A 21,658-nucleotide genomic window follows, 5' to 3' on the forward strand; every position below is an offset into this window, starting at 1 on the left:
CTTTAAAATGCAGATTCCCAGGGCTCATCCCAAGCTTTTCAAATCAGAATCCCCAGAAATGAGGCCCTAGGCAAAACACTTTCAGTACATCTTCCCAGAAAATACTTTGCACAGTAAAATTTAAGGACCATTGTTCAAAAGCAGTCATTCTCACCACACCAGCAGTATAAGCATCATGCAGAAACTTGTTAGAAATGTAAATTCTTGGGCCTCATCCCAGTCCTACTGAGTCAGAAACTCTGAGAGTGGGGCCTAGCATTCCTGTGTTTCAATAAGCCCTCCAGGTGATTCTGGTGGACACTGAAGTTTGAGAACAACTATTCTAGAGTTTTGTCTTTTCTCTGCACAGCAAATGTGTGATTTCTGCTAACCTCCGTCTGTTCCCAAATTCTATGTGATCCAAATAGGACTAACTCAATCCCCACAACCTACCAAAGAGCTAAGAACTTAACCAAGACCTTACCCAGCATCCTCTGACCTTAGTGATGGGCTCATTCCAATTATAAAATGAGCAAGTCCTGGAGACAAAAGATACAGTATAGAAAATACAGTTGTAATAGCAAAGTATGGTGACAGATAGGGGCTACACTTGTGGTGAGCACTGCATAATTATAGAGTTGTTGAATCACTATGTTGTACACCTGAAACTAAGGTAACATTGTATATCACCTTCAATATTTTAAGTAAAAAATCAAACAAATTAATAAAAAATAAACTGGTCAAAAAATGATCTTACAGTAGATCACAGACTAACATAATATTCATCTCCTTTCCCTAGAGAAACCATATTAGAATGATAGTAATCCTTGCATCTGCCAAAATTAAGAATACCCCCATTCTCTGAGCAAAACCAATCCTATTGATAGCAATGAAAATGAAACTATAAGAAACTAAGAGACAAAGTTCTGTCAAATGTTTACACTCCCTTTATAGTCCCCATTAATTATCATGCCAAGTACTCAGATATTACTTGCCCTGCTGCCAACCATGTGCCTGAGGTGGGATTACTCAACCGTCTGAACATTCACTGGGTCCCAGAGGTGAAACCACTCACTCAACTGTGGGGGCAGACAACCAAGCTTTTTGCCCATGACTTACAGCCAAGCTTCTGTAATCATGACCTGGCAAGCATTCTGACCCCCTTTATTATTATTTCACTCAGGGCAGAAATTAAGAGCCTGTAGAGACAGCCACTCACATTTTCTTTACCTGACTAGTGACTCTGAGGCACTATATCAAAAGAGTCAGTATGACTTCCTATTTCAAGATTGCTAATTAAAGACAATTATGTCCTCTTCTCTTCCAAAAAAACCACCCCAAACAAAAAGGAGTAAAATAAACAGACCTAAACTCCTTCAAAGAAATCAAAAGACCTGTGGTAAGTCTAACCACAATCTATGAAGATGGGAAGTGAACACAGAAAAGGTAAACAATACTAAAGGGCACAGCAAGGTCAAATCTAAATGCCTGAAGAATATATTTATTCACCTCATAAAATTCTAAAAAAGCTCAGGAAGTAAAAGCACCAGGTATTAGAGAAAGTGACGTAAAGATGGGATCTGAAGACAAAAGAGTTATCTAACCATCTATGTAAGTAACAGATACACAGACCTTCACAGAAAACAGAAAGCATAATCTCAGGAGAAGTTGGACAAAACAAGGGACTCCAGATTAGAGGGACACAGATATAAAATAGCATGGGAATGGAGAAGTAACTTAAAATACATAGTTGAGAAAAAGTTTGTATCCTGGATAGTCAATCCACAAATTCCCTTCCCCAACCATGGGACTAGGCTCATGATCCCCAGAAAAAAATTAAAGAAACCTACAGAGAAAGAAGAACAACTCAAGAGAAAAGACCACCTACAGCTATGGATATTTGAGTCCCCAGGAAAACAGCTAGGTAGTCCCCTAACTGCCTTCAAGAGAAGCCCACCAAATGACAAGCCCTGGCCCCTGGCCCCATAACCACAATGAGATACCACCACACACCCACTAGGGTTTCTATAATCGAAGAGATGGGTAATAACAAGTATTGACAGGAATGTGGAAAACCTCATCCTTGGGTGGAACCCTAGTGAATCACTGGCAGGATAAAAATAAGTTTACAACTTCGGGAAAATATTTGGTGGTTCCTCAAAAGGTTAAGCATAGAGTTAAAGCAAGACCCAGCTATTCCTAGATATACCTAGATATACACCCAAGAGAAATGAAAACTTGTATATGAATGTTCATAATAGCAACATTTACAATGGCCATAAAGTAGAAAATCTAAATATCCATCAAATATGGTTTCTTGTCCTTTTGGCTAAGATCAAGTGCTTAAATGTCCATCAACTGATGAATAGATAAATATAATGTGGTATATTCATACAAGAGAATACTATTCTACATTAAAAAGGAATGAAATATTGGCACATGCTACAGTACAGATAAAACTTGAAAACATTATACTAAAGGGCACTTGGGTGGCTCAGTCGGTTAAGTGTCTGCCTTGGGCTCAGGTCATGATCTCAGGGTCCTGGGCCCCATGGTCCCTTGCTCAGTAGGGAGTCTGCTTTTCCCTCTCCTTCTGCTGCTCCCCCCTGCTCATGCTCTCACTTGCTCTCTCTCTAATAAATACAATCTTTAAAAAAAAATAAATAAATAAAAAGCATTATATTAAGTGAAAGAAAGCCATCACAAAAAGACTTCATATTATATGCTTCATATTATATGATCCCATTTATGTGAAATGTCCAAAGGTTTTCACAATTTCCTAAGTGTTGGAAGCAATAAAGGTGTCTTTTGTTATATTAATGAGGGGGCTTCTGCCCCTCACCTAAGGATGGGGGCTGTTGCCAGGAGAACCAACCATATGATTAGAGCATTGGAACTTTCAATCCTACCCCCTCCATTCCAGCCTAGGGAGGGGAGAGGGGCAGGAGGTTGAACAGATAGCCAACAGATGCCTATGTAATGAAGCCTCCATAAAAACCTAAAAGGACAGGGTTTAGAGAGCTTCTGAGTGAGTAAACACATGAAAATTTGGGGAAAGTGGCACACCTAAACAGGACAAGGAAGTTCCTTTACCCATTCATTGCTCTATGCAGTTCTTCTATCTGGCTATTCTAATGTCATATCCCTAACAAAAAACAAAAACAAACAAAAACCAGCAATCTAGTAAGTTGTCTGAGTTCTGTGAACAGCTCTAACAAATTAATTGAACCTAAGGAGGAGGTCATGGGAACCTCTGATTTGTAGCTGGTCCATCAGAAGTACACATAACAACCTAGGCTTAGAACTGGCGTCTGAAGTCTAAGGAGGGAGTCATGGGAAGTTCCAATCTGTAGCTGGTGGGTCAGAAGCACAGATAACAACATGGGCTTGCAACTGGCATCTGAAATGGGGATATGTTGGGTGTGGTGGCACTGGAGAGTAATCTTGTAGAACTGACCCCTTAACCTGTGGGATCAGATGCTATCTCCAAATGGATAGTGTCAGAATTGAATTTTATAGACACCAAGTGTCTGGAGAATTACTGGAGCTGCATCCTTGCTCCACACATTGAAAACTGAGTCTCAGAACCATTTTAATGTAAAGAGATTTATTTTGGAGTGGTAAAAATGTTCTAAAATTGATGTGGTCATGGCTGCACAATTCCACAGGTATAATAAAAATGATTAAACCGTGTGCTTTCCATAGGTGAATTGTGGAAGTGACTATCTCAATAAAAATGTTTTGAAAGAAAGATTAGATATGTAGATAGCTAAGGACTGCCAGCTAGCCAACTGTCCTCTTTACTCTCTCTCTTCCCACTTGCCATATGTAGTCAATAAGCAAGTATTTATTACCCTTCATCCACAAAACAAAAATGAGAGAGAGAAGGGATTTCCTCTTAATTTCTTTTTCTTTTTTTAAAGATTTTATTCATTTATTTGACAGACAGAGATCACAAGTAGGCAGAGAGGCAGACGGAGAAGGCAGGGGAAACAGGCTCCCTGCTGAGTAGAGAGGCCAATGCAGGGCTCCATCCCAGGACCCTGGGATCATGACTTGAGCCAAAGGCAGAGGCTTTAACCCACTGAGCCACCCAGGTGCCCCCTTTTTGGGGGGGGTTCTCTTTAAAGAAATATTGGCCTGTCTGGGAAGAATTATAGTGATTAATACTGGTGCTAGTTCCCATGAATGTACAGGCTTCCTCTCCTCATTCTGACATCTGGAGGTCCCTAGTTTAAATTTGCTCCCCAACCGCTCACTTTAAAGACAGGCTAGCTGGTCAAAACCCCAACCCCTTTCACAGTACTTAATCTTTCTATGGACTAATCCTCAAAAAAAACAAAAACAAAAACAAACAAACAAAAAACCCTGACAACCAAATACTTGAAGAAGGCCAGAAATAAGAAAAGCTCAATAAAAACAAAAGAACAAAATAAAAATTACTCCAGAACAAAATGTGATAATTCAAAAAGTAAAAAATTGGGAAGAAAAAAAAATCCCATATCTCCAGGTAACAGGAAGAGCCCCAGGAACCAGAGGGAATTGACAGATTCAACAATACAACTGAAAGCCTAGAAAACTTGAGAAATTATAAGGCTATGTAAAGAAACACGTGATTTTTTTAAAGAAATGTATGATTTTTTTTTAAAAAAAAAGAGTCTACTAGGGGCACCTGGGTGGCTCAGTAGGTTAAAGCCTCTGCCTTTGGCTCAGGTCATGATCCCAGGGTCCTGGGATGGAGCCCCACTTCGGGGATCTCTGCTCAGCAGGGAGCCTGCTTCCTCCTCTCTCTTACTGCCTCTCTGCCTACTTGTAATCTTTGTCAAATAAATAAATAAAATCTTTTAAAAAAAAAAAGAATCCACTAGAAACATTTTCCTTCGAGTAGCACAGGACATTGTAATCATAAAGAAGGAAATATGATCCTGGTACATACTACATTGAAAAATATTTACATATCACAAGCAAAGTATGTATTAACTTTTAGAATCCTCTATAGAGAAGTCACAGAAGATCTAGCTGCCACTACAGACCAGTATATAAATATTAACCTTGACAAAGTAAGAATAAAGGTGGAGTTTACAGAAGTTGAGAAACTTAAGGTAGAGAGTAATAATGGTAAAGATAAAATGATGAACATGCTCGTTTTACAAAATGTAGAATCGAGGAGTTAAAAGCTGATGAAACAAGAAAGAGAAGTTTGAGTATCCTTTGTGTAGGTGCAGAGATGAGCAGCAATGGAAAGGAGATAGTGATATAACTAGAAGGATAATAGAAAAAATGTGTCATTAATCAAAACACTTTGTCACTATGATACATCAACAGAAAAAAATTAAATATGATGAATTCAAAAATAGTGGTGTAATTACATTATTTAGAGATAAAGAGTTAACCATAAGGTGGGGGAAAGGCATGGGGTAGGGGGAAATGATGTCTTCATAAGTTTGTACTATTTGGCTTTTTATTTTTATCAAATGAACAACACACAGTTAAAGGTTATTTTGAATGCTTCTGTGATCTTGCAAGGTTTAAACAGTCTATTTTTAAATATGTAATAATCTATCTTGCTAACACATTTCTAACCTCTCTCTTCTAAGCCTAGAAACTTTATCCCTGATTTTCTAACATCTCCAAAGTGGGCTGGATATTAAGGGGTGTCATTAAATTCCCCACCTTCAATGAAAACAGTACATACATGTCCATGGTGTGTAATCATTTTTAAGTGGGAGAGAGAAGATGGGGAAATAAATATGATATAATATTTTAAAAGAGAGATTACTGAAAAACCAAAAGGTAGAAGACTGATTTCTACACTTCAAGCTCATTTCAATAGCAGTGTGATAAATACAAAGAGCTCAACTATTCTATAATAAGCATTACATAAATCCTAAAACTCTACCATAACATATTAAGACTTTTAAAAAGCCAGAAAAATATAGCTATTGCCAGTTAATTTCAAAACTGGGGAAAATTTACAAGAAATATGGTTCTGACATGTTAGAAGTCCCTAATTTTAGTGTCCTCATTAACTGAATAATCTATTAGGCACAATGCCTATTTACCCATATCATTTGCCAAGTTTACATTTATTCCAATATAATTAACACACACTGATTCCCCAACAGATAATCTATTCTACATATTGACATCAAAACAATATGGTTTTTAGGAAGTTGGGCAGGAGAAGCAAAGAAAGAGTAAGGGCTGAATGATGGAGCCAATTTCCCAAGTTTCAAAAGAATTTGTCACCATCTTTCAAAAATAAAAGAACCATTGATTGGGTTCCCAAATTATATTATGTGTTGATCAATTCAAGAACAGCCTAATACTGCTGAGAAAACCACAGAATAACAGGATTTTGAATAATCTTTCATTGAAAGGCAAAAGTTAAACATCATATTCCTTAAGAGAACTAGCAACAGTAGACATATTAATAGTGCTAGGCACTGTTTCTAATATAGTAGGGCCCACATTAAAACCACTGCTAAAGTCTAGAAATGGTCATAACAAATCTTTCAACCTTACAGCATAAAAGTCAGTTGATAATTTCTTTGTCTAACACCTAATAAAACTCATTCTTCCAAAATTGTGGAAAAGCTAAGCACAGTCCTCCCTTATTATAAAGTTTCCTGTTACAAAGTTGCATGGTTTACACATATGTTACACTTTATTATTTTTTTAAAAGTCCTCCTTATAACACCCTCTTTGTTGTAATACTCAACATACTTTGCCTCCAGGCTAGATATATAATGAAAGCAAAATGAATTCAGACAGATTGTTGAGGGGGAAAAAAACTAGTTTCATTTTAGTAGTCTTTCTAAAATCTTTTTTCTTTCCTTGTAGCTTTTCATCATCTCAATGTTTTGTTTTCACTGAACATTTTCCTTTTCTTTTTACATATTTCCTTTGGTAAATGAAAGATGATAGATTGTTAAAACCATTTTGTACTACCTTTGAAACAAGAACTTTTAATATACAACTCCTGTCTTCCAAAACCTTGTATAAATTTCATCTTTAAGACAATGAACTATATAGGACTTAATCAACCAGCTGCAAAAAGCCATATGAAATCTTAATTTTCCACTCACACGTTTTATATTCATAGTCCCCTAAAATCATGAATGTAACTTTCCAAATTAGATTTAGGAATACTTTTCAGTTATTGTTTCCATATTAAAAAATACTGTCTTATTTTAGCAAAGATCTAGAAGTGCTTTCTTATTCATAAATTTCAATGTAAGGAAATTTGGTATAAAAATGCTGCTTATTTTTAACTTAGGCAGAAATACAGTTCAAGGGGTTCCTGGGTGGCTCAGTGGGTTAAGCCTCTGTCTTCAGCTCAGGTCATGATCCCAGGGTTCTGGGAGAGAACCACGCATGGGCCTCTCTGCTCAGCAGGGAGCCTGCTTCCCTTCCTGTTTCTCTGCCTGCCTCCCTGCCTACTTGGGATCTCTGTCTGTCAAATAAATAAAATCTTAGAAAAAAAAAGATAGAAACACAGTTCAAAATAATATAATATGGGGGCACCCCATTCTGATACACCAAGCTTAATCATTTCTGATATTCTAAATTAGCCAGAAATGACTTAAATTGTGTACTATATGAAATACAAATGGAACAAATTTTATATCTTTAGAAGTTGGAAGAGGTAAGTACATAAAATATCATTCTTCCATGTAAAGCATGCCTACTAATATTAAAACTCTATTCTTGCTCTCTTGGGGCCTGCTGCCAAGATGACCAAGAAAAGAAGGAATAATGATCATGCCAAAAAGGACCATGGTCACGTACAGCCTATTCGCTGCACCAACTGCACCCACTGTGTGTCCAAGGACAAGGCCATTAAAAAGTTCATTATTCGGAACATAGTGGAGGCCACCGCTGTCAGGGACATTTCTGAAGAGAGTGTCTTTGACGCCTATGTGCTTCCCTGCTGTATGTGAAACTACTTTATTGTGAGTTGTGCCATTCACAGCAGGGCAATCAGGAATCACTCTCATGAAGCATGGAAGGACCAAATACCCTCACCCCAATATAGACCCATGGGTACTGCCCCATGACCTCCACCAAAACCCATGTAAGCTAAGTCCTTAAGGACTGAAGAAAAGCTGTTCTCCCCGGGGGCGGGGGCGGAGTAGGGAGGCAATTATACTTCAAAAAAAAAAAAACTCTATTCTTGATATTCTTGAGTATCTTAAAATTTTATAATAGTAAAAAAATTGAAAAAAAAAAAACTTCAGCAATATAATTCTTAAATCATCCTACATATGTATAACACTTTAATATTTACAGTCCACGTAAAGAGTTATATAAGAATGTTCACAGCAGTTTTATTCACATTTGTAAAAAATTGGAAACTACCCAAAAGTACATCAAAAATATTATCTAGGTTGTTGTGGTGGTGGCTGGTGCACTGAGCTCCCCAACTCCAAGAGCGGGCCACATCCCTTCCCCACCACTACCATGAAGCAGATGTTCAAGGAGGAACACTTGTTGGAATACAGATGTGTGCAATCTGTGAAGACCCAAGTGAAATATCCCAACCAGGTTCCAGTGATTATGGAAAAAGTCTCAGGCTCTCAGATTGTTGACAATGACAAACGGAAGTATCTGGTTCCATCTGACATCACTGTGGCTCAGTTCATGGGGATCATCAGGAAAAGAAGCCAGCTTCCTTCTGAAAAGGCAATTTTCCTATTTGTGGGCAAATAGTCCCACAGTCCAGCCTAACTAAGGGACAGCTTTAGAAGAAAAGATGGAGATGGATTCCTCTATGTGGCCTAGAGAGAGAGAAAACTTTTGGCTTCTGAGGGCCAGTGCTGGGCTAGGTGCACCACTCCTGTTTGTGGATCTTGTAAACAGCCAGCCATTTTCAGTTACCAGATCTCTTCACATAGACTATTAATGTATTCACATCCACTATCACATAGACTATTAGTTTTGTAACTGGATTTATTTTAATATATTAGAAGGTTTTGTTTCCTTAGATTAGTGAATTAACATACAAAGTTTTGTTATGATTTTCCTTTTTGTGCACTGTGCTCAAAGGCTGTACTCTCCAGGGAACTTTTTCCTCTGAAGATCATATTTAATGAAGATATTTCCATATTAAAGTGAGGTAGGCATGATATTATAATGAAAGGGAGGGAGATGGTGCATTTCTTTTGGATTATGTTTGAAGTGTTAAAGAAGGCTAAGCATTTAAAGCACCCAAATTAAATCCTTAGCAATCAGAATATTTGCTTCACTGGATTTTGCCAACTGCCAATCACGTTGGACTGAGCTTATCTGTTCCTCTTTCTGAATCTATTAAGGTAAATAATGAACAATAAAACTTCCTCTTATAAAGGCAAAAAAAAGATAATATACTTAAAGCTTACTGTGTATGTTATTGTGTGTGTGTATATATATATAAAGGTACGTACATATACTGTATATATACAGTTTATATGTATGTGTATATATATATATATACACATAGAAACACACACACACACTTATATGTGTGTGTGCAGATAGATAGATAGATATCCTCTACACAGAATACTACTAATGTACTCTTAAAAGAACTTTAACCTGGTAATAGCCAACAAACATTCGTTTTTCATATTAAACATTAACATACAGCTTGACTGTGTGTTTTAGAATTTAAATCTGCAAACAAGAACTTCCATGTAGATTGTAAAAGGGTTACTGAATCAACTTAATTCAAGAAAGACTGGAGGATAGGGGAGGACTGTTCATTTCTCTTGGCAATATGTTTTCTAGATGAATATTTTAAACTGTTGGAACATTTTATGTCACAGTGTCATTTAAATGAAGTAGTTTTATGGTAATCATTTTCCTTCTCAACTGAGTAAAATATTTAATAGCTCAGTTATTCCACTGTTAAGAAAGGAACCATGATGAAATATATATATAGATCAAAAATGGCTGTCAAATCCTATCAAAACTACCATATTTAACCTTTCTCTCATCAAATGCAGTCCTGACCGCAGATATTTCCATAACACTTTTCCAGCCTTGGCATTCAGCCACCATGAAAGAAATTATTATTTTTTTCAAACAACACCAAGAAACTTAAAATATTCTTTTTAGACCTTCCCCTCTTAGCCACAGTAGGCAAAGAGGCATTTAACCACCAAATTTCTACAGTATATACATATATAGAAGGAATCAAAATTCACCTTTCGGGAAAAGTAACAACTTTAAATGATCACGTAAAAAACGAATTTGCAGACTACAGGGAACCCTCTTTATAACCTTCCCCCAGGAACTAAAGGTTTTATACAATATAATATACAGGAAGACGCTGTTTGAAAGTAACATTGTTTTATGGGTCTTGGACCAGAGATTTTATAAATGAATACCATATATATGAGAAAACCCAGCACAGGATGAGAATCAATCCTATTATCCCCTTGATCTTCCGACTTCTCACTATGGATCTATAAAGGATCTTAAAAACAAATGAGGGAAGTTCTCCAATATTATAAAACACCTACATTTTAATGCCAAGGCAAGGAACAGGAGCCAGCACACCATAGGGATCCTTTTCTAACGTTTTTCTCTAACATTTCAACCATGTCTGTTAGAAAATAAAGGCCATATGGCTCACTGGTGAGACAAGGGTTATCAAAACATTATCTGTTGATTCCCTATAAGGAAAATAGCATTAATCTTTTATTAGCACTAATATCCCCACACAGAAAAGCAAGACTGTGTCCTGGCTGTTCATTCACCCCAGCTGAGCATATCAGTTCTCTCTCTGGATGACTATCAAAGAATCCAGACGGCTTTGGGAAGTACAGCCTCCCAGGAACCACATGTGGCCACTAACACATTTCCTTGGCAGACAAGAAAAAAGCCTCAGTTTAGACAATTAGAAGTTACTTGAAGGCTGAGGATCTGATTATCTGAGGATCTCAAGATGAGGCAAAACATGACTTACTTGTTCTTCGGTTCACTGTTATCTTTGGCGGGCTTTTTATTCCAAAGAATGCATGAATTTTTATTTATGTGACAATATAATCCCATACAAGCCTATAGAAGTCATTTTATGATTTAAAAAATATTTCACCATGCTCATATATATTATTAGTAAAATCTGTTCACCTTCTTTACTGACAATTATATTCCAAACATACTGAACCTTTTATATACAGCATTTTCTTTCCACGTCGGTCACAAATGTGGTACTACTGTGCTGTCAGACCTTTATAATCCATACCATGCCCATATTATGCCTACATTCTAACTTTAAACTTTCCTTGATAAAAATTCTACTTTTCTGAAGTTTCATTTGTTGAAAAAAAATCAAAGTAAAATAAAAGAACTGGAAGAGTTCAAGGAAAATGAGTTCTCACAGACAGAAAGAAGAGAGATAATAGGGTTAATAAGAAGAAGAAATGTCTTTTTTTTTTTTAAAGATTTTATTTATTTATTTGACAGAGAGAAATCACAAGTAGACGGAGAGGCAGGCAGAGAGAGAGAGAGGGAAGCAGGCTCCCTGCTGAGCAGAGAGCCCGATGCGGGACTCGATCCCAGGAACCTGAGATCATGACCTGAGCCGAAGGCAGCGGCTTAACCCACTGAGCCACCCAGGTGCCCCTAAGAAATGTCTTTAAACTAAATATCAAAGAATTTAAATAATTTTTCAAAACTAAAACCTTTTTAACTTGTGAATATTATCACAAGTACTCAATAATTCTGAATATCACATTTTATGCAAAAAACATATTTAACAAAAGAATGAATAATGTAGAGAAAGAAAACTCTAAATCAATTAAAAAAAAAAAGAGCTCATTATTTCTACTGCTAAGCTTGACTTGTATAAATGCTGCTTCACTAGGTAAAGGTAAGTCCGGAGGCCCAAGTAATCACCTCCACCTTTACCACTATGGTAACTACTACAGTCCATGCACTGCAGTAGTCAGTCAACATGTGCTTGTTAAGGAAAAAAACAAAACTCAGAAGCTGGATAGGAGTGCACTGGGATAACATTTGTTTCCAAAAAATAACCTTGAAAGCCTGATGTGTATAACATCAGCTCTGTGCAACCACATGGCAATTTTGGTTCATTCACCAACAAATACTATGTGCCAAGGACTGTGTACAACATTAGATACATGGTGAATAGAAGACATGGTATTTGCCCTCATTAAGCGTACAGAAAGGCCTCCCTCTCCTTCTCAAAGAGTTCACATAGAATAGCAAGAATATTAATTAAACAAAAAAAGCACCAATGACAGGGTGATATGTAAGGCTGCAAAACTAAAAATGAGAACCAAACAAACCCCTAACAATATATACACATACATGAAATACAACACTATAATAATTGAGAAACAATTTGTTATCAAGTGAGATATGGTTATAGTATCGTCTACTAAATCCCAAATGACCAGTGGATTATCCACACAATATGAACAAAATGTAAAAGGAACAGATCTAAAATGACTCTCAGAGACTATTTCATGTAGGGAAATCTCAAATTTCATTGAACAAAAATCATTTACAAGTGATAGTCTAAATATATAGACTGAAATGGGAACCTGAAAAGGCAAAGTAGCAAAAACAAGCAGAAGGCAGTGATGACCGTTAGAAGCACCATTGTACATGCTCCCCATCCGTCACAGAGTACTCCCATCAGTTCCAGAGTACTGATGCAGGGTACACTCTATCCACCTGCAGACACTGTTACCAGACATACTGAGCTGTGACTGGACACAGCCCTCAAGAAGGTTTTCCCAGGGGCACCTGGGTGGCTCAGTGGGTTGAAGCCTCTGCCTTCAGCTCGGGTCATGGTCCCGGAGTTCTGGAATCGATCCCCGCATGGGGCTCTCTGCTCGGTGGGGAGCCTGCTTCCCCTTCTCTCTCTGCCTGCCTCTCTGCCTACTTTGATCTCTGTCTAATTAATTAATTAACTAATTAATTAATTTACAAATTAAAAAAAGAAGGTTTTCCCAGAATATAAAATAGACACAGGTTTAAAATCACTGTATGGATTTTTTTTTTTTTTTACCATTTTAAAGGTAAAAAGGAGTATAAGAATTGACAGGTAAAATATATCCATCACCAAATATTTAGGAATATCATATAACATGCTATTTTTTAAATTTATAGATAAACCCAAGTAATATGGGGCTTTTTTCTGTTAGTAAATCCATATGTTTTCAACTGATGCAAACTGAAGACAATTTTTAATAAATTCAACTGACTTCAAGATATATTCATATTAAGTAAAAGCTTTGCTAAGAAATACATCTATTTCACATATTTATTGCCATTACATGCATGCATCCCATATTATGTAGCACCAGACTTCACACAACAAACACTTTTTCAATGACTGTGCCATTTTAATGGCAAGATACCTAAATTCCAGAAATAATAAATTACTCTGGGTTAACTCAGGGTGGAATATTCTAGGCTATAGTCTGTTTATATTTATTTATATCCTAACACTGATATATTATCAGTGGTTATCTTTGGAAGATGGTGCTAAATCATTTGTTTCCTCTTTTCTACACATCGATACATTTAACATATTCCTTTGTGAACATAATTACTTTTATAACAAAAGCATACACATTTTGGTGTGGAGAGTACTGAAAGAGGAAAGGATGAAGTAAAATCATGCCCTACATCACTTCAAGTTTCAATTTATCAATAAAAAATTGGGAACATGCCACCAAATTTAACATAGTCTAAACCCAGAAGTAAAAACATGTCAAATGGCCTTGCAAAGCATTTGATTAAACTGAATTACAACTAATCTCTAAATATGAACAAACATTTGGAGCAATTATCACCCCTCCCCCAGTATAGCCAGAATGAGACTGCATGCAGCCCAGAGCACAGCACACTCTTCAACTGCTTATCCCCTGCCTCCTCCAGTCTACATAAACATCTCACAACACACTCAAAACACCACTGCTTGCCTCTCCTGGCCATTGTAAAGCAGCACCCCAGGAAGGTTCTAGGAGAGAAAGAGAAGTCAAAAGCAAGATGGACATTTACAGTGTTTTGGCCACCCAGCATCTACTTCACCCTCTTCTGTAAATGTCATATACATGGGTTAAACTTGGCCCCAAGTTATTTAGTTGCTCACAGCAAGCTGACCACGAATGTGAACTCAAAGCCCACCGATGCCAAACTTAAATTTTTACACTTTCATTTCCTTTAATTATAGCCCGTATTAGCATATTTTTAGCCATTTATAGTATGCCTGTCTTGCATATTCTGCAAAAATGCACCCAACATCTACTGGTCATAGATGAGATAAATCCTAGCACTACAGAAGTCACTGTTGCCCTCCAAAGCTTCCGGACCAGGACTCACCATCTTGCATCTGAGCAATATCACCTACACATATATCCCCCACTCCGATTACCCTCTCCCCAGGAGTTAGTTTCCTTGCCCATTTCCCCTTCTAGGTGGTGGTCCCCTGCCATGATTTCTGGAAAATCTCCTGCAGTAAGGGACTTCCCCTTGGTGAAATCATGTCAAACCACCACCCAAATAAATCTCAATTGGGAATACTGACATCTCATAGTCATGACTTTTTCTTTGATCAACTCCAAAATCCTCAAACTCACCACAGTTCATTATTTGCTTACATTCCCCCAAGGATCCACCCCTCTCCACTCTTAGTCTTAGTAGTTAATAGGAAAACTGGCCCTAACTCTCCCACACTTTACTCAGACTCCAGCTTAACTGCATTCCTTCAGTGACAGTGATTGGAATCCAAGATAATTTAGCGTTGCAGCAGCCATCTTTTTTCTTATTTATTTAATTTATTTATTTCAGAGAGAGTATAAACAAGAAAGAGCACAGGCAGGGGGAACAGCATGCAGAGGGAGAAGCAGGCTCCCCACTGAGCAGGGAGCCCCATGCAGGACTCCATCTCAGGACCCTGAGATCACAACCCAAGCCGAAAGCAGATGCTTAACCATCTGAGCCACGCAGGAGCCCCAACTGTAGCCATCTTGAAACTAAGAGGAAATAGCCTGTCCAAGGAAATAGAAGCGAAAGATGAAAAGAGAGAAACCAAATCTGATCACACTAGAGGCCCAAATGGTGATAGTGAGTAAATGTCTTATTCTTGCATAAGCCTACTGTCAACTGCAGTCAAAAGATTTCTCAGTTTTGTCACCTGGCTTGGGGTCAGTCAGTATATCTGTAACTCCTGATCTCAGGGTTGTGACTCTGAGCCCCACTTTGGATATAGAGATTACTTAAAAATGAAATCTTTAAAGGGTGCCTGGGTACCTCAGTTGGCTAAATGTCTGACTCTTGATTTTGGCTCAGATCATGGTCTCAGGGTCATGAAATCAAGTCCCATGTTGGGCTCCATGCTCAGCATAAATCTGCTTGCAATTCTCTCCTTCTCCCTCCGCCCCTTCCTCTATTCACAAACACACTCACCTGTTCTCTCTCTTTCTTGAAAATAAATAAGTAAATAAAATCTTTAAAAAAAAAATCCTCAGTTCCACTAAAGGCAGAGTTAGAAAGAGAAAAGAAGTACACCCACTAGAAAAGCAAAATTGTGGCACATATAGAAACTGAGAAGTATTGGTTTTTTATGGTAATGTTTCTTTCTATCTTGAATAGTCTGTTACCTGTTAAGCTCAAAATATAAATATCCCCATGAAAAACAAAAACTAATAATCAAGAAAATTAATTTTAAAAATTAGAGCAGACTACAGCTAATAATATTGTATTGTACACTTTAAAATCTGTTAAGAGATATAAATATCAAATCATTGTATTATACACATAAAACTAACATATGTCAGTTTCATGTCAACTGTATCTCAATTTAAAAATCTGTTAACAGGGTAGATGTCATGTTAATTGTTCTTACCACAGCAAAATTATAGATAGATAGATAGATACACACACACACATATGTAGATACATAAATAAAAGAAAGAAAGAAAGAGAAAATTGAAGAAAATAAAGGAAAAGAAAAGGAAGAAAGAAAGAATTAGAGTAAAAAAAAAAAAACAAGAAATATCAGAGAAGGCTAGAGATTGAAAAAAGAATCAGATGGTACTGATTATTTCTACTGTAAAGTATTAAAGAAACTTTCCGCCATAAACCACAAATTCATTGTGAAAAAAAGGCAATAATTCAACAGGACTATAAAGCACAAATTATGTGATAAGAAATAAAATTTTAAGGAACTGGCCCATCATAATCCAAAGAGCATACTTGCTCAAATAAAAATGTATCCAAGTTAATTTTTTCAGCAAAATACTATGGAAGATATTTTGTTCATCAGACCAAAATTTCATCCTACATCCTCAAAGACTTCTCCCACCTTATAAACCCTTTCCCCCTCCAGCTATGGCCTTACCTTACTATTACTCTTCACAGTCAAACCTCTTCATCGAATAGCTTTCCTTTGTGATTTCCATTTCTTCCCCATGAATTCCTCATTCTGGGGCAACTGGACCACTGCTCCTATTCTTCTGTTAAAAATGCTCTCCCTAAGATCACCAGTGACCTCCAAATGGCTAACTCCAGTATTTTCTTTTTTAATACTCCAGATGTTTAACCTCTGACTCTCTGGACTCCTTTCATACCTCTTAAAACCTTCTTCCATGACATGCTCTGTCTCTCCACTTATCTTTCAATCTCTTGTGTTCCTTCATCTCCTAACCTTACCCTTCAATTTGTCATTCTCAACAAATACAGTCATAGTACTCTATCCATCTCTAGAGTATGACGATATCCTTCTCCATTGAGATGAGCAGGTAGCAAAAGAAAATTTTGCCTTACTAAAGGCTTTAAACTATAGGTAAGAAAGCCCACTTAGTAGCCTGAAAAATGCCAAAGTTTTTTAAAGAAAAATAATTTTTCTTAAGTGTTGCAAATTCTGAAAAACCATCTCAAGAGGAACAAACCATCCCAGGGAGAATTTGAACAGCTCAGTCTATGGGCAATGAAAGCTTTAGACTGAAGACTATAAAGTTGTTCATTTAGAGGAAACTGGGGATAAAAATGAAGAGCTGAAATAAAATAGGTAATAGTACATTCCCCCACCTTTATGTACTATCCTCCCCATACACACACACACACACACACACACACACACACACACACACACATTTATCACATTTATTCAGCCTGAGAAAGCTGCTCCATCCTCAAGTCTCCAGTATAACTTTGTACATATCTATCTCTATTCAATTTACCTGATTATATCATAATTCTTAGGCTTTATTGCTCCCTAGGTTGTAAGATTCCTGACAACATAAACTATCTTTTATTCATCTTTCTACTCCTAGAAACTAGTACAGTGCCTGAGTACTCAGAAGACTCTCAGTAAATGTGCACTGGTTGGATGGATGAATAGATGGATAGTGATGATGCAAGGGAGGACTAACACCAGACTTCTTCTAGTCCCTGAAAGTTCCCAGACATCTCCAACAAATCAACTACTTCTTCCCAATGTCCCTTTTGCACACTTGAAAGAGCCATATATGTTATAAGGTTTGTCAGCTTGTCCCAGCCGTACAGGACAAATTTGTGATAACTGAGGATGTGACTAAGGGTCTCTAAGTCATATTATGAATAAATGAAGGCTAAGCTCAACTGTCTTGATGGTAGTAACATATATTACATATACTAGATAAAGTACCTTATTTTACCAAGCTAAGTATTTGCAGTTGTTGACCTTAAAACAATAGCATTCTTTCTTCGCTGTACCACTGGCTTTCTGTCAGTCCACATTAATGCTGTCATTTTTTTTTTTTTTAAAGAAAAGGATATCATACATCCTGCTTTTTTTTTTTTTCTTTTTAAGATTGTACTTATTTATTTTTTATTTGTCAGAGAGAAAGAGAGAGAGAGCACACAAGTAGGCAGAGTGGTAGGCAGAGGCAGAGAGAGAAGCATGCTCCCTGCCAAGCAAGGATCCTGGGATCATGACCTGAGCAGAAGGCAGCGGCTTAACCAACTGAGCCACCCAGGCGTCCCTAATGCTGCCCTTTTCAAATTACAATTCTGAATTGACAGATTTATCTTAACTAGGTAAAGTGCCATATCAACAACAACTATTGTAGTGACCCAATGAAATAAAAGCAAAGGAAAATCTGGTAGAGATATCATTTGTCCCTTTTTTCAAAAACAAGTAGAGTTCCAATTGCCAAGTAAATTCCACTAATTTTGATAATATATTTGTAAATCAATTCAAATCTACCTTTTTAAAACTGATTTAGTATCTTTCCAAACTATCATTTGATTGTCCATGGTAATGCCACTCACTAAATTTTGCAAGCATTAATTTGTCAATAGTATAAAAGGCAAAGATAAATGACCATTTTTATAAAACCCGAGTCACAAGTTCTTCAAAAAAAAGCAGTTTAGATTTATATTAGAGAAACTACAAACATTTTTAACTCCAAACACATCTCCTCCCACACTCCTTTTGTTTAAAAAAGCCCAATACAACCATTAATATCAGTCATTTCTCCCTAAAAAGTATAATATGGGAAGAATTTTAACTTAAATTCGGAATGGTAGGTAGTACTCTGAATAACGGAAGGTATTAAGGAAATATTCCTCAACTAGCTCATAAAACTAGATTTTCTATTTCTTTACCATTTTTTCTCATTAAGAGACATTACATGTAGCTTGACATAAAAAGGAATACAACTTTGAGTTTTTGCAGATGTATAAAAGGTGTTTTTGAAAGACTTTCTTAATGAACATGTAAACAAAAAAAGGTTTAAAAAACAGTAATCACTCTTTTGCTAATTTCAAATCATATATTGCCCTCCCATATATAACTCTCTCTGATTATTGGGGGCCTGAGGGAGGATTTTTCTTAGAAACCAAAGCAAGAACCAAAAAAATCAATGGAAAAACCAAGTATCTGACCCAGAAGTTATTCAACATGTTGTCCATAATCTACAAAGAATCAGAGTTATGCACTAACTTCAGATAAAACAAGGTATACCTCCTTCTGATAGGGAAGTTTTTTCTGATTTAGGAAGGTTAATTTACTCACAGCCCAGACAAGGAAGCATTTTAGTACGGTTAACACCACTAGATTCTAGAAGCAGAAAGTATGAATTAGAATCCCTTCTCTACCATTGGCTTAGTATATCTTAAGTTACTCAACCTGTAAAGCACTTAGAGCAGTGCCTAGTACAGAACAGTACTCAGCAGATGGAGGACAGCAAAATACCTCTAGATCTCTGAGACATGGCATCATTGAGAAGAGCATTAGAAATCTCAAACTCAGGTCCAATTCTGGACTTACAAAATTAGAACCTGCATTTTTATCAAGATCCCATTATGATTCAAATGCAATTTAAGGTTTGAGAAGCACAGAAAGCATTTTTACGTTATATTCTGAGATGTTACCTATTATAATTAAATTTTCTTAAAACCACTCCAATACTCTTCTGAAACATGAGGAAGTCACACTTATTTTTAGTAAAAGAGAAAGTATTACTTGGGCTCAAAATTCCTCCACTGGTGATTTCTTACCATACTTTATTTAAGGCAGAACGCACTAAAATCCAAGGTTGTGGAGGACTGCCATCTAGTGGTAGTTTATTCTGGTGCACATTCAAAACAAATTCGCTCTGCCTTCCCATTCCTTATAACACGTTTGTTTAAAATGGGGCCAGGTTTTCTTCTTGCTTAATTCCTTTCTTGAGGACTACTGACATGATTATACAGCTAAATAATTCCACAATAATGTATGCTAAATAAGGGGAATATAGAAGACAACAAATTATAAGTCTCCTTTTTTAAACTCAGATCAAGTCTAGGGAAGTCTTCAAATTAAAAGACTGATTAGCTCACTCCTGGAAAAGTGCACATTAGGCACACACAGTGACTTCAGGCTTAGAAAATGGGCTTGTATAGAAATGTGCATATTTTGGACTGACTTTTACTTTCTTCTAAGTTATGTACTTCGTACAATTTATTTATATAGTATATGGCAGGAGAAATTATCAGGTTGAGAAAAAAAATTGTATAACCTTCTGACTCAATATTCATTCCACATTCTATCCTAGGGAAATAATCAGAAATGTGGACAAAGAGTTATGTACAAAGATGTATATTTCAGCAAACAAAACAATCTTAATAGCTTCAAAATAACCTACTGAATCTATGCATCAAAACTTAGTCATTCTGTTCTATAACTCATTTAGATCAGTTCTCATTTTTTTCTATTACAATAGGTATATATGAAACAAAGGGAGGGAGGACAGAAAGAGGAAAGAGATAACTATCTGGCAACTTGATAGGATTTTTCTATATTTTGGCTCATCTCCTAATACACACTGCCATAAGTCACATATAAGCAAGCATCCAAGAATATTTTTATGGTTTTCTATAGCCAACCTGCTTTCTAAGAGTGTTATGTCATTTTACATGGCCCCAAGCAATGTAGGATACGCTATCACCTCTCTAGCATCAGATTTTATCCCATGGCCAATTTTTTTAACAGTTGTACTGAGATACTATATATCACCTCTTTGAAGTATACAGCTCAAATATTTACTGTATTTACAGTGTGCAACCATCACCATAATCTAATTTTTGAACATTTTCATCCTCTGAAAAAGAAATCATGTACTTATTAGTAGTAACTCCCTATTAACCCTGGGAATCCTCCAATATGGCTGGTTATTACTAATTCACCAACCTCATTATATTTCATATTTTTTGTAGATACCACAATGATATTATGTGTTTCAAACCCATTAAATGGAATAATCACTTCTGCTACTCAGACATTTCTGTTTCAAATTGTGAAATATTCTGTTTAACCATAGGAAAGTAAAGCATATCAGAATGGCCTCTTGTTTTTTCAAAAGATACTTTTTACATGTAAGGCATAATTTAAGAAATAAGAGAAGTATCATATAAGTACAAAGTCATCTTTTCAAAACAACTAGCAACTATCATTATTTTGTAAATCCATTATTAAATCACCAAAAATATCAAACAAAAACAAGGAATCCCTTTCTAGGTATTTAAAACTTTATTTTAATTGGGTTAACTTGATCTGATTTAAAAAAAAAAAAGAGCAATCAATATAACATTTGATAGGTGGTCTAAAGAATTGACTTGATTCTACCCAAAAAAAAATAAAACTTACTTTCATTTAGCCAAAGCACTTTTTTCCTTATTCATAATTTTTTTGGACTCCAGATGCACAGAATTTAGCAATTTGCCTTTTGAAGATTTAATAGAGTAAAAATAATTAAAACAGTTTATTAAACAGCAGAGAACTAGGTCCCCTGGTCAGACTTTTTTTTTTTTTAAGATACTGAAACTCAGTTCTGAAAGCTAAGGTTAAAAAGGGATACTTCACTGATAAAAGTTAGCCTCTCATCAAATTTTAGCCTTTCTCCTCTCTTCATCCAACTCTGGACATCTCCCATATTCCATAAATAATCCAAACGTTCCCATTACTCAAGTTAAACAATTCTGCAATCCAGCCAAGTGTTCTGTTTCATATCACTTTATGCAAAACATTTATTTGTACATCACCACCTAAAATATTCCTGTTAACTGATACACTCAAATTCATTCTTCCTCACCTTTATCTCTATATGAAAAAACTGAGTTGACACAAATGACTTCCAAAATAAAGTCATTTTTTTATGCCACTAAAGAAAAATCTGATATAGGTAGCCTACAT

The 21,658-nt window shown here is 36.3% G+C and overlaps 1 protein-coding gene and 2 pseudogenes across 3 annotated transcripts in view; 2 read left to right on the forward strand and 1 right to left on the reverse strand.

Annotated features, from left to right (window-relative positions):
* Window positions 1-21,658, reverse strand: part of BBS9 (Bardet-Biedl syndrome 9) — a 446,163-nt gene that overhangs the window by 394,121 nt on the left and 30,384 nt on the right. The gene's annotated exons all lie outside the window — the stretch shown is intronic.
* On the forward strand, window positions 7,693-8,060 carry LOC116569634 (annotated as a pseudogene).
* On the forward strand, window positions 8,412-8,804 carry LOC116569633 (annotated as a pseudogene).

This window comes from Mustela erminea, chromosome 11, assembly GCF_009829155.1.
Source record: "Mustela erminea isolate mMusErm1 chromosome 11, mMusErm1.Pri, whole genome shotgun sequence".
NCBI classification, from domain to species: Eukaryota; Metazoa; Chordata; class Mammalia; order Carnivora; family Mustelidae; genus Mustela; species Mustela erminea.